Source organism: Hemitrygon akajei, chromosome 5 (assembly GCF_048418815.1).
Source record: "Hemitrygon akajei chromosome 5, sHemAka1.3, whole genome shotgun sequence".
NCBI classification, from domain to species: domain Eukaryota; kingdom Metazoa; phylum Chordata; class Chondrichthyes; order Myliobatiformes; family Dasyatidae; genus Hemitrygon; species Hemitrygon akajei.
The window spans coordinates 124,148,334-124,162,222 of NC_133128.1; the positions used below are offsets into that span (position 1 = coordinate 124,148,334).

Sequence of the window (13,889 nt, forward strand, 5' to 3'; positions counted from 1 at the left end):
GCTGCTGCGTATTAATATCGTGCTACCATTTTAGCACGTTCCCCGGAAAGGAGCTCCAAATCCACCAGACAAAACAAGACTACCCAGACACACCAAGAGACCAACTCTACCACCCAACAAACCAAAAACTAAAGCTACAAGACCTACACAAAACCACATAGTTACAACAGTGCAAACAGTACCGTATTGATTAAAAAAAAGACCATGGGCACAGTTAAAATAGTCCAAAGCTGTTAAAAGACTATAAGTTCGAAAGAAACCACCACACAGTTTCCACAAGTCCTCAGGGTCCCGATAGACTTGTCATCCCACGCTGGCGGCAGAAGGGAATTCCCCCGCTATGGACTTCCACGCTGGACTCAGCCTCACAGACGCAACACACAGTGAAAGCACCCCGACCACAGCGGACTCCGAGTCCGTCAAACCTCCGAGCCTCCGACCATCCCGTCCGGTACAGCCTCTCTGAGCACCATCCTCTGCTGAGCGCATTACGACGCCCCCGCCACCAGCAACGCAACCCCGAGGACTGGGGGCCTGTTCTTCCCAGCAGAGTCCCGGACCTCACAACAGCAGCAGCAATGAAGAAGGCCTTCCTGGAGATTTCCCGATGTTCCTCCGTGCTCCCACGTCCGTTTTTCATCAGATTAGGATTGTGCACGGCCCCCCGCTTGACAAATAACAGATATCAACTCCGGAGAGGCCGCTGCAAACTGCGTTGTGCCGCCATCTTGAAGCCTTGAACTTCTGAACTATCTAGGGAAAAAGCGGCAAACCTTTGAGATCTTGTGCCCCAAACTGGCGATAATCTTCTGAAAACTTCTCTTGCATGTCACTGTAATTGGCAGAAGTTTATCAATGATTAATGAATCAGCAACAATAATAAAGGATGATTTTATGGAAAAGGAATGAGCATGTTGCATATTTATGTGTATTCACTGTTTTAGTGTTAATAAAAGTATAACCACGATAGCAAAGCAGTTAACTCAAAGCCATCACATCTCAGGGCGTAGCAGTTCAGAGTTCAATCCTGGTGCCGTCTGGATGGAGTTTGGATATTCTCCCTGTGAATGCGTGGGTTTCCTCCAGTTTCCCCCCACAGTCCAAAGGCAGGTTAATTGGTCATTATAAATTGTCCTGTGTTTAGACTGGGGTTCAACAGCTGGATTTCTGGGTGATGGGGCTCGTTGGGCCGGAAGACCCTGTTCCGCAGTGAATCTCCAAATAAGATACACAGAATAGCGGCAGACTGGAATAAATGAAACAGTTCATAACACTCGTTCAAGAATTATTAATATTAATCTTTTAAAAAGACAATAGAAAAATAACCATCTCTAAACAGTGTTATTATTGCACCTCATATATAAAATAAATATGGATGTGAAACCAAAATCTTTGGTGCAAATTCATAAAAGATAAGGAAAGGAACATAAACACACTTTACTCTCAGTGAGACATTTGTTGCTGCACTGATAACAAATATTTTATATTGGCTTCTATTTGGATGTCTTCAGAGTTATGCAGAGAGCACTAGTTTCAGAATCAGACCCAGGTTAAATATCAATAGGACATGTTGTGAAATCTATTGTTTTGCATCAGCAGCACATTATAATACATAATAATAAAAAAAACTAATATATTTGTTTTTCACTTCCACAGATGCTGCCTGACTGGCTGAGTTCCTCCAGTGTTTTGTGTATGTTGCTCGGATTTCCACATCTGCAGGTTTCCACGTTTGAGTTAAAGTCCATGGGCTTGTTCATTGTCCATTCAGAAATCTGTTGGGGAGGGGAAGGAGCTGTCCCTAGAACATTGAGAGTGTGTCTTCAAGTTCCTTTACCGCCTCCTTGATGGTAACAGTAAGAGGGCATGTCCTGGATGATGGGGGTCCTCAATGATGGAAGCCGCCTTTTTCAGGCTTCTTGTTTTGAAGATGTCCTTGATGTTGGGGAGGCTAGTGCCCATGATGGAGTCTGCAATTTTCTGCAGCATTTTCCGATCCTGTTCAGTGGCCTTCCATTCCGGACAGTGACACAGCCAGTTAGAATGCTCTCTCCAGTACATCTGTAGAAATCTGCAAGTCTCGGGTGTCATACCAAGTCCCTGAAAACTCCTCTTACTTCAGTGCTTGGTAAGTTGATGGAGAAGATCCTGAGAGGCAGGATTTATGAACATTTGGAGAGGTATAATATGATTAGGAATAGTCAGCATGGCGCCTGGTTGAATTTTTTGAGGATGTGACTAAACACATTGATGAAGGTAGAGCAGTAGATGAAGTGTATATGGATTTCAGTAAATCATTTGATCAGGTACCCCATGTAAGGCTTATTGAGAAAGTAAGGAGGCATGGCATCCAAGGGGACATTGCTTTGTGGATCCAGAACTGGCTTGCCCACAGAAGGCAAAGAGTGGTTGTAGACGGGTCATATTCTGCATGGAGGTCGGTGACCAGTGGAGTGCCTCAGGGATCTGTTCTGGGACACTTACGCTTCGTGATTTTTATAAATGACCTGGATGAGGAAGTAGAGGGATGGGTCAGTAAGTTTGCTGATGACACAAAGGTTGGGGGTGTTGTGGATAGTGTGGAGGGCTGTAAGAGGTTACAACGGGACATTGATAGGATGCAAAACTGGGCTGAGAAGTGGCAGATGGAGTTCAACCCAGATAAGTGTGAGGTGGATCATTTTGGTAGGTCAAATATGATGGCAGAATATAATGTTAATGTTAAGACTCTTGGCAGTGTGGAGGATCAAAGGAATTTGGGGGTCCGAGTCCATAGGACACTCAAAGCTGCTGCACAGGTTGACTCTGTGGTTAAGAAGGCATATGGTGCATTGGCTTTCATCAATCATGGGATTGAGTTTAGGAGCAGAGAGGTAATGTTGCAGCTATATAGGACCCTGGTCAGACCCCACTTGGAGTACTGTGCTCAGTTCTGGTCGCCTCACTATAGGAAGGACGTGGAAACTATAGAAAGGGTGCAGAGGAGATTTACAAGGATGTTGCCTGGATTGGGGAGCATGCCTTATGAAAATAGATTGAGTGAACTCGGCCTTTTCTCCTTGGAGCGACGGAGGATGAGAGGTGACCTGATAGAGGTGTATAAGATGATGAGAGGCACTGAGCGTGTGGATAGTCAGAGGCTTTTTCCCCCAAGGGTGAAACGGCCAGCACGAGAGGGCACAGTTTTAAGGTGCTTGGAAGCAGGTACAGAGGAGATGTCAGGGGTAAGTTGTTGTTTTTTTAAAAAAAAAGCAGAGTGGTGAGTGCGTGGAATGGGCTGCCAGCAACAGTGTGGAGGCGGAGACAATATGGTCTTTTAGGAGACTCCTGGATAGGGACGTGGAGCTTAGAAAAATAGAGGGCTATGGGTAACTCTGGGTAATTTCTAAGGTAAGGACATGTTTGGCGCACTTTTGTGGGCCAAAGGGCCTGTATTGTGCTGTAGGTTTTCTTTGTTTCTATGAAATATAGTAGCTATGAGCCTTCTTTGTAATTGCGTCAATATGTTGGGCCCCAGAATAAATCTTCAGAGATGTTGCCACCCAGGAACTTGAAGCTGCTCACTTCTGATCTCTCGATGAGGACTGGTGTGTGTTCCCTCGACTTCCCCTTCTGAAAGTCCACAATCAGTTCCTTGGTCTTACTGACGTTGACTGATCTCACTTCTGTTTGTCTTCTTGTCACCATCTGAAATTCTGCCAACAATACTTGTGCCATCACCAAATTTATAGATGGTGTTTGAGCTGTGCCTAACCACACGATTGAGGGTGTAGAGAGAGTAGTGCAGTGGGCAAAGCACGCACCCTTAGGTGCACCAGTGTTGATTGTCAGCCAGAAGGAGACGTTACTTCCAATCCCTACAGACTGTGGCCTCCCAATGAGGAACTCAGGAATCAAGTTGCAGAGGGAGGTACAGAGGCCCAGGGTTTGGAGCTTGTCAATTAGCACTGAGGATATGATGGTGTTGAACGCTGAGCTGTAATTAACAAACAGCAGCCTGACATTCAAAGTACAATTCACAAACAAGAGAAAATCTATATATGCAGTAATTCCGAGCAACACACAAAATGCTGGAGGAACTCAGCAAGCCAAGCAATGTTGAATTTTTGGGCCAAGATGTCGACTGTGCTTTTTTCTATAGATGCTGCCTGGGCTGCTGAGTTCCTCCAGCAATTTGTGTGTGTTGCTCAAAGTATAATCTATTATCAGAGTACATACATGTCACCACATACAACTCTGAGATTCTTTTTCCTGTGGGCATACTGAGCAAATCTATGGACCAGTAACCGTCAACAGGATCAATGAACAACAAGCTGTGCAAATGCAAGTATAAATGAATAGCAATAAACAACAAGAGGATGAAATAACAAGATAAAGTGTCCTTAAAGTGAGACCATTGGTTGTGGGAACACCAGAAATAGAATGAGTGTAACTGTCCCTTTTTGTACAAGAGCCTGATGGTAGAGGGATAGTAACTGTTCTTGAACCTGGTGGTGTGAGTCCAGAGGCTCCTGTACCTTCTACCAGACACAGGAGTGAGAAAAGATCAAGGCCTGGGTGGTGAGGATCTTTGATGATGATGCTACTTTTCTATGGTAATGTTTCATGTAGATGTGCTCAATGGTTGGAAAGTCTTTACCCATGATGTACTGGGCCAAATCCACTACCTTTTGGAGGATTTTCCAATGAAGGGCATTGGTGTTCCTATACCAGGACATAATGCAGCCAGTCAGCAGACTTTCCACCACACATCTATAGAAGTTTGCCAAAGTTTTCGATGACATGCCAAACCTCCGCAGTCTCCTAAGGAAGTAGAGCTACTGTCGTGCTTTCTTCACAATTATATTTATATGATGGGTCCAGGACAGGTCCTCTGAGGTAGCGACACCCAGGAATTTACAGTCACTGACCCTCTCCACCTCTGATCCTCCGATGATTACTGGCTCATGGATCTCTGGTTTCCCTCTCCTGAAGTCTACAATCAGTTCCTTGGTCTTGTTGACATTGATTGAGAGGCTGTTGTTATCACACCACTCAGCCAAGTTTTCAATCTCCCTCCTGTATGCTGATTCATCACCCCCCTTTGATACAGCCCACAACAGTGGTGTCGTCACAAATTTGTATATGGTGCTGGAACTGTACTTAGCCACACAGACATAGGTGTAAAGCGAGTAGAACAGAAACTGAGTACACAGCCCTGTGGCGCCCCTATGCTGACAGAGTTTGTAGAAGAGATGATATTGCCATTCTGAACTGCCTGGGGTCTGCAAGTGAGGAAATCCAGGATCCAATTGCCAAGGGGGTATTGAGGTCCAGGTCTTGGAGATGACTGATTAGTTTTGAGGGGATGATGATATTAAATGCTGAGCTGTAACCAATAAAAAGCATCCTTATGTATACTTTTTTTTCTATCCAGAAGTTCCAGGGTTCTGTGAAGAGCCAATGATACAGCATCTGCTGTAGACCTGTTGCTTCAGTAGGCAAACTGAAGTGGATCCAAGTCGCCACTCAGACAGTGGATAGTTACTGAGGCAGGTTACCATGTTCTTCTTGGGCACCGGTATGACTGAAGCCTGCTTGAAGAAGATGGGTATCACACACCGCTGGAGCAAGAGGAGACCACGCGGGTCTCCAGCCTCCACACTTTAAAACGGGTGAGGTAACACAGAAGAGATATACTCGGATATCACTTCGAATGTAGGCCTGTAGTTATAGAACAAGATTGGATTGGCTAGGTTTAGTCTCACTGAAGTATAGGAGGCTGAGGTATGACCATGGAGGCTTCTAAAATTGGAGGGCATGGGTAGTTCAAAGTTCAAAACAAATATATTGTTAATAAATGTATATACATTTATTACATACTGTATATATATCCTCTATTACCCTGAGATTCATTTTCTTGCTGTCATTTACCGTTGAACAAAGAAATACAACAGAATCAATGAAAAACTGCACAAAGTCTGACAAAGAATCAACGTGCCAAATTCAGACTGCAAGTTATCCACACTGGATCAAAAGCCTGATGGTTGAAGGGTGTTCCTGAACCAGGTGATGTTTCTGTACCTCCTGCCCAATGGCAGCAGTGAGAAAAGAGCATGGCCTGTGTGGTGGGGCTCCTTGATGATGGACGCTGCTTTCTTGTGGCGGGGGTTCTAGAACTAGGAGGGGGCAGAAAGGAGAAGGGTAAAGGAAATATAAGGGGCAAGTTGTTCTCACAGAATGCGGTGAATATCTGGAACAAACTGCCAGGCAAAGTGGTAAAGGCAGATACATGTAGTGCTGAAAAGGCACAACAGTGGTGCAGCTCATCGCCAACAGTGATGAGACAGTCTACAGAGAGGAGGTGGACGAGGCATGCTGCCAGGCAAATAAACTCCTCCGCAATGTCAACAAGACAAAGGTGGTTATTGAATTTAGGAGAACTCCCACCCTGCCCCTCTTACACCAGTGATACAGCAATGGAAACGGCAATCAGTTTCAAACTCCTGGGAGTGAAGATCTTGCACAACCTGTCATGGTCTCAGAACACATTCTATACAATCAGGAAAGCTCACCAATGCCTCTACTTTCAGAGGAGGCAGAAGAGAGCTGGACTCCACACATCCATACTCACATCATTGTACTGATGCACAGCAGAGAGCGTCCTGACAATCTGCATCACTGCATGGTACGGAAACTGATCTGCAGTGGGCAGGAAAGGCCCTACAACGGGTGGATAAACTGCCCAACGCATCACAGACACCAGCCTACCTGCCATCAAGGACACCTATACGCAGATAAGGGTCAGTAGCATCAGGAAGGATCACACCCATCCTGTTTGTCCGACTTCCATTAGTGAGGAGACTACATAGCATCCACACCAAGGCCACCAGACTCAAAAACTGTTACTTTCCATGATCAGTAAGGCTGATCAACATCTCCACCCACTATCTCACCACTGTTTTATCATATCCCATCAGCCACCTCATGCACACACTCCTGTGCCTAGCATTACTTCATGGACATATTATCAATCTATGTATATAAGCTATCTTGCGTATTTTTATTTATTGTGTTTTTTTGGTGCTGCATCGGATCAAAAGTAACAATTATTTCATTCTCCTTTACCCTAGTGTACTGGAAATGGCATTAAACAAGCTTGAACCTTACATCTGGACATGCGCTTGAGTACGGAGATTCAGGACAAGTGTGGCAAATGGAATTAGCGCAGATACAGTTGAAGTCAGTTTACATACACTCAGGTTGAAGTCATTAAAACTCAGTGTTTAACCACTCCACAGATTTCATATTAGCAAACATATTGATAACATATTCATATTGATTTCATATTAGTTTTGGCAAGACGTTGAGGACATCTACTTTGTGCATGACATGAGTAATTTTTCCAACAATTGTTTACAGACAGATTATTTCACTTTTAATTGACTATAATCACAATTCCAGTGGGTCAGAAGTTTACAAACAAAATCAAAAGAAATCAGCCAAGACCTCAGAAAAAAAAAAATTGTGGACCTCCACAAGTCTGGTTCATCCTTGGGAGCAATTTCCAAATGCCTGAAGGTACCACGTTCATCTGTACAAACAATAGTACGCAAGTATAAACACCATGGGACCACGCAGCCGTCATACCGCTCAGGAAGGAGACACATTCTGTCTCCTAGAGATGAACATACTTCGGCGTGAAAAGTGCAAATCAATCCCAGAACAGCAAAGGACCTTGTGAAGATGTTGGAGGAAACAGGTAGACAAATATCTATATCCACAGTAAAACGAGTCCTGTATCGACATAACCCGAAAGGCTGCTCAGCAAGGAAGAAGCCACTGCTCCAAAACCGCCATAAAAAAGCCAGACTACAGTTTGCAAGTGCACATGGGGACAAAGATCTTACTTTTTCGAGAAATGTCCTCTGGTTTGATGAACCAAAAATTGAACAGTTTGGCCATAATGACCATCGTTATGTTTGGAGGAAAAAGGGTGAGGCTTGCAAGCCGAAGAACACCATCCCAACCGTGAAGCATGTTGTGGGGGTGCTTTGCTGCTGGAGGGACTGGTGCACATCACAAAATAGATGGCATCATGAGGAAGGGAATTTATGTGGATATATTGAAGCAACATCTCAAGACATCAGCCAGGGAGTTAAAGCTCGGTCACAAATGGGTCTTCCAAAAGGACAATGACCCCAAGCATACCTCCAAACTTGTGGCAAAATTGCTTAAGGACAACAAAGTCAAGGTATTGGAGTGGCCATCACAAAACCCTGACCTCAATCTGATAGAAAATTTGTGGGCAGAACTGAAAAAACATGTGCGAGCAAGGAGGCCTGTAAACCTGACTCAATTACACCAGTTCTGTCCGGAGGAATAGAACAAAATTCCAGCAACTTACTGTGAGAAACTTGTGGAAGGCTACCCAAAACATTTGACCCAAGTTAAATAATTTAAAGGCAATGCTACCAAACACTAACAAAGTGTATGTAAACTGACCCACTGGGAGAGTGATGAAAGAAATAAAAGCTGAAATAAATCATTCACTCTACTATTATTCTGACATTTCACATTCTTAAAATAGAGTAGTGATCCTCACTGACCCAAGACAGGGAATGCTTTCTAGGATTAAATGTCATGAATTGTGGAAAAACTGAGTTTAAATGTATTTGGCTAACATGTATGTAAACTTCTGAGTTCAACTGTAGGTATCACAGTCGATTTGGATAGGATGGACTGAAAGAACTGTTTCTCTGCTGTTGGGTTCAATAAATTTTCCGTTGGCTCCTTATCAAGGCCTTCTGCAAATGTAAGTACAGCACAATGAACAGATTCAACCTTACCCAAACCACTAACAGATTATTAAATGTATCTTCCCATCCTAAACCCACACTGACACGGGCAATCCAATCACCATCATCATAAAGAATACTTTCCATTATTTTGTTCAGCACTATTGGCACTGTTCTTGAACCTCTGAAATTTTGGATATGTGGACTAGTGCATCCACTTGCTCCATCACCACCATTGTCAAAACCTCAAATGCAGATTACACCTTCCAGCCCAATTAATTTCTCCACCAGTGCAGTTGTACTTATGCTAATTTCTTTTTGCTCCTGATTCGTTCTAGACTTGTTCTCCAACATTTCCAGTAGCTTTGTCTTCAAAGACAACAGTCCTAGAGCAATATAAGACAGGCCCTTTGGCCATCTGGTCCATGCTACACCATTATTCTGCCTAATCCCTTCAACCTGAACCCAGACAAGCACAAAATATTTTGATTTCTCCATTTCCTTGTTCCTCAAAATGGTTTTCTTTGCCTCATTCTGTTAGGCACCCACATAAATATCTACAGAACGTTATCTATGTATATAATATTCCACGAGGTTATTCTCATATTGAACTCTCCCTTTTTATTAACAATTCCTGGCTGTTCCATTGTCAAACTCTGCAAATTTCCAACAACTGAGGCTCAGAGTGCGAAATCACATTCCATTTGCTCATTGATTTAGTTGCACCTCACCTAAAGAAATCTGAGCCGTATTGACAGTTTGGATAGAAATCAGTCTGTAAGTTGTGGAATTCAGGATTAATTCCTCTCATCTCTTTGTATTAGGGGTTACTTTGGCCTGCTAAGTGTATGCAGGCACTCAGGAGAATCTCATCTCATCCCTGGCCTAGTCATTTCTCCATCACAGTTACACACACACCCCCGTTAGTCTCGAGAGACCATGGAAAGTTTCCAGGGGAGGGAGTCTCAAGATGGCGCTCATGGAGTAAACCGCTTCTAGGCTTTGCTCCAAACCTTTTACATCTTTTTAACCTACAAATACCCCTTAAAGGATCTTCTTATACTTATTCTAAAGGGGTCTAAACATACAGAATTTTTCTTTTTAACTATTTGAATTATTCTCAACTTGCTGAAATGTCTAGAGCAAAAGAATCGAAACAGACGAAAGAACCGATAACTTTAGAAACAATTGTGAAGCTTATAGAAGACAAATTTGAAGAACTGGAGAGAAAAATAACCGTAAAGCTTTTTCAGTTTGATGAGCGTTTCAAGCTGGTCGAAGAAAAACTCCAGACACTTACACTGGAATCACAAAAACAACAAGCAAGTATTTTGGCTCTTGAAGAAGCCGCTCGCAAGAAAGATCGTATAATCGAAAAAATACAAGAAGAGCAAACTTCGACTTCTCAACAGATGGATCGTTATAAAGTTAAAATTACTGATTTGGAAAATCTCTCTCGAAGACAAAATCTTCGGTTAATTGGGATTCCGGAAAAATTTGAGAGCGGTGATCTTACTGTTTTCTTCTCTAAATTTCTAATGGATGTCTTGGGTCCAGAGGTATTGGACTCTCTCCCGGTAATCGATCGGGCACACCGTGTCTCCCGTTTTCGGTCTGATTCAAGTTTGAAACCACGACATGTAATTCTCTGGATCCATTACCCTCATACCAAAGAGTGTTTGATTCGGGCGGCTCGGAAAAAGGGTATGATCAGCTTTCAAGAATTTAAATTTCGCATTCTGGAAGATTATAGCCCTGAAGTCTTAAGGGCAAGAATGGCTTTTAGATCGGTTATGTCGAAATTTCACCAGAAAGGCTGCAAGCAAGCGCTGTTATTTCCAGCACACTTGAGAGTCACTCTTGATGACGGAACTTTTCGGCTGTTTAAATCTCCAGCGGATGCTCAAAGTTTTCTGGAACAATGACATTCTATCGGGCTGACTAATGTAACTTAGTCTATAGATTTGGATCTGTTACAGAATGATGTTTGGTGTTTTTTTTGGGTATGGCTTACATGTATTTTTTATATATGGTTAAAGCTCTTTTTGCTGGGCTTATTTTGACTTTATTATTTTTCCATATTATTAATCTATTAGCATTGAAAATTAACTTATTAGGGTTTTTTTTCCTTTTTGTTTTTCTTTTTAAGCTGATATACGCTTTTTTATACTCTTAACATTTAAATATTAAGATTTTTTTTTTAAAACATGTCGTTTCTTCTTCCCGACAGACTTTAGCACTTGGAACGTCATATCTGTTTTGATGTGTTTGAAAGTTTTAAACTTTCATTTAAAATATCAATCCAGTATTAGTCATTTATGGGTTTTATCGTTTTAATTCTTTTTTAACCCTTTTGTTTATATACATTTATAATACTAATTTTATATTTTAACTTGTGTTACACCAACCCTCTCTTATAATGTGGGTTGTTTGTATTTTTTTTTTAAACTTTGTTGTGTCTGAGTTGCCGTCTTGAGACACGGGGGTAATTTTAGTATTAGATTGCTTGCTTGCCTCTTTTTGGCTTTTTTCCTGGGGTTTTGAGGGTGGAGGGAGGGGGATTTTTCTTTTTTCTTTTCTTTTTGCTTGCTTTCTGTTTAGTTTTATTTCATGGGCTTATATGAAACTACAAAAATGGTCGCAGTGCCGTGACTTCCGGTTTCTCCTTGAACTTACTTCCTTCTTCCGGGTTCATGAGTTCACTTTTTTTCAAACTTATGTGTTAACTGTAATAAATATTGTCAATATGGATAGGACTATTAACTTTGTTTCTTGGAATACTAATGGTTTAAATCATCCGATCAAACGGAAAAAAACATTCAAAGTATTCCATAGAATGAATGCTAATGTTATTTTTGTACAAGAGACTCATGTAAGGAAGGTGGATAGTCAACGGTTGTTTAGGTTTTGGAAGGGCCAACAGTATCACTCAAACTCGCAAGCCAAAGTAAGAGGTGTTTCCATTTTTATAGATTCATCAACTTCTTTTATACATCATGAAACAATTTCAGATCCGCAAGGTAGATTTTTGCTTATTACTGGTCTACTTTTTAATCAAAAAGTTGTTTTAGTTAATGTTTATGCTCCAAATACTGATTGTCCTGAATTTTTTAAATGTTTATTTACATCCTTTCCTGATTTGAATCAATATAGATTGAGAATGGGTGGGGATTTTAACTGTTGTTTAAACCCTTTGATGGATAGATCCAAGCCCACCCAAACTCTTCCGAATAAATCGGCTTCTCTCATTAACTCTTTTATGATTGATTCAGCTATTTGTGAAATTTGGCATTTTTTACACCCTAATGACAAAGAGTTTTCATACTTTTCCCATGTTTACCATAATTACTCAAGAATTGACTACTTTTTCATTGATCACCATTTACTTACAGATGTTATGGATTGTAAATATGACTCTATTACCATATCTGATCATGCACCTTTGAAGTTATCTATTAAGATGACGGATTCATATATTAATACTAAAGGTTGGAGTTTTAATCCTGTTTTATTGCAGGATTCTGACTTTGTTAACTTTATTAAACAGCAAATTGATTTGTTTTTCTCAACAAATTCTACAGCAGAGATCTCTAGTGGAACTTTATGGGATACTTTTAAGGCATATATTCGTGGACAGATTATTTCATATTCTGCTGGAGTTTGGAAACGAACTAATTCTAAAATACTAACACTAGTTGATAAAATCAAAGCAATTGATAAGATTTATTCAATGACCCCTAGCAAAGAACTTTATAAAGAAAGAGTGGAACTTCAAATGGAGCATAGCTTATTATTATCCTCCTCGATTGAAAGTCAGTTAATTAAATCAAAAGCCCAATTCTATATATATGGAGATAAGTCTGGTAAATTACTAGCTAACCAATTGAAAATTGCTTCGGATAAACGACAGATTACTAGGATTCATAAACAAGATGGTACTTGGACGATCGATCACAAAGAGATAAATAAAGCCTTTCAAGATTTTTATAATTCCTTATATCAATCAGAATGTACTAAGGACTCTTCTATAATAAATGAATTTTTAAGGAAATTGAATATTCCAAAAGTAACTGTTGAGGATAGTGTATTTTTGGATACACCTATTACGGAGTCTGAAATAGAAAAGGCTATTTTTTCCAATGAATTCGGGTAAAGCTTCTGGTCCAGATGGTTTTTCTACAGAATTTTTTAAAATCTTTTTCTTCCATACTTTCTCCTTGGCTTTGTAAAATTTTTAAAGATGCATTAAGTATAGGCAAATTACCACAATCTTTTTATGAAGTTTCTATTTCTTTAATTCTTAAAAAAGATAAAGACCCTACTGAATGCGCGTCCTATCGGCCTATATCTTTGTTGAATATGGATTTTAAGATTTTTAGTAAAATTTTGGCTATTAGATTAGAAAATATATTACCTTGAATTATTTCTGAAGATCAGACTGGATTTATTAAAAATCGCTATTCATCTTTTAACATTAGAAAATTAATTAATATTATTTATACCTCTTCATCTAAAATACCAGAATGTGTCATTTCTTTAGATGCTGAAAAAGCATTTGATAGAGTCGAATGGCCATATTTATTTAATACAATGCAACATTTTAATTTTAGTTCAAAATTTATATCATGGATTAAATTAATATACCATAAACCCTTAGCTTCGGTTTTTACCAATAATCAAAGATCCCCTTTTTTTCAGCTATTTCGTGGTACAAGGCAAGGTTGTCCTTTAAGTCCTTTATTATTTGACATTGCTTTAGAACCCTTGGCTATAGCTATTCGTGAATCACCCAATATTTTCGGTATTACCCATGGGGAGACGACATATAAGGTATCATTATATGCGGATGATTTGTTATTATATATATCTGACCCTGAAAGATCTATTCCTGCTATTTCTTCTTTGTTCGCTCAATTTAGTAACTTTTCTGGTTATAAATTGAATTTTAATAAGAGTGAACTATTTCCATTAAATATGCATGTTCCAATTTATAATCATGTACCATATAGAATTGTTACAGATTATTTTACTTATTTAGGTATTAAAATTACTAAAAAACAAAGATTTATTTAAAATTAATTTTCTACCTTTAATCGATCAAATTAAGCAACT

At 40.3% G+C, this 13,889-nt stretch overlaps 1 protein-coding gene across 1 annotated transcript in view; it reads right to left on the reverse strand.

Annotated features, from left to right (window-relative positions):
- lss (lanosterol synthase (2,3-oxidosqualene-lanosterol cyclase)) overlaps positions 1-13,889 on the reverse strand; it is a 112,698-nt gene that overhangs the window by 93,674 nt on the left and 5,135 nt on the right. The gene's annotated exons all lie outside the window — the stretch shown is intronic.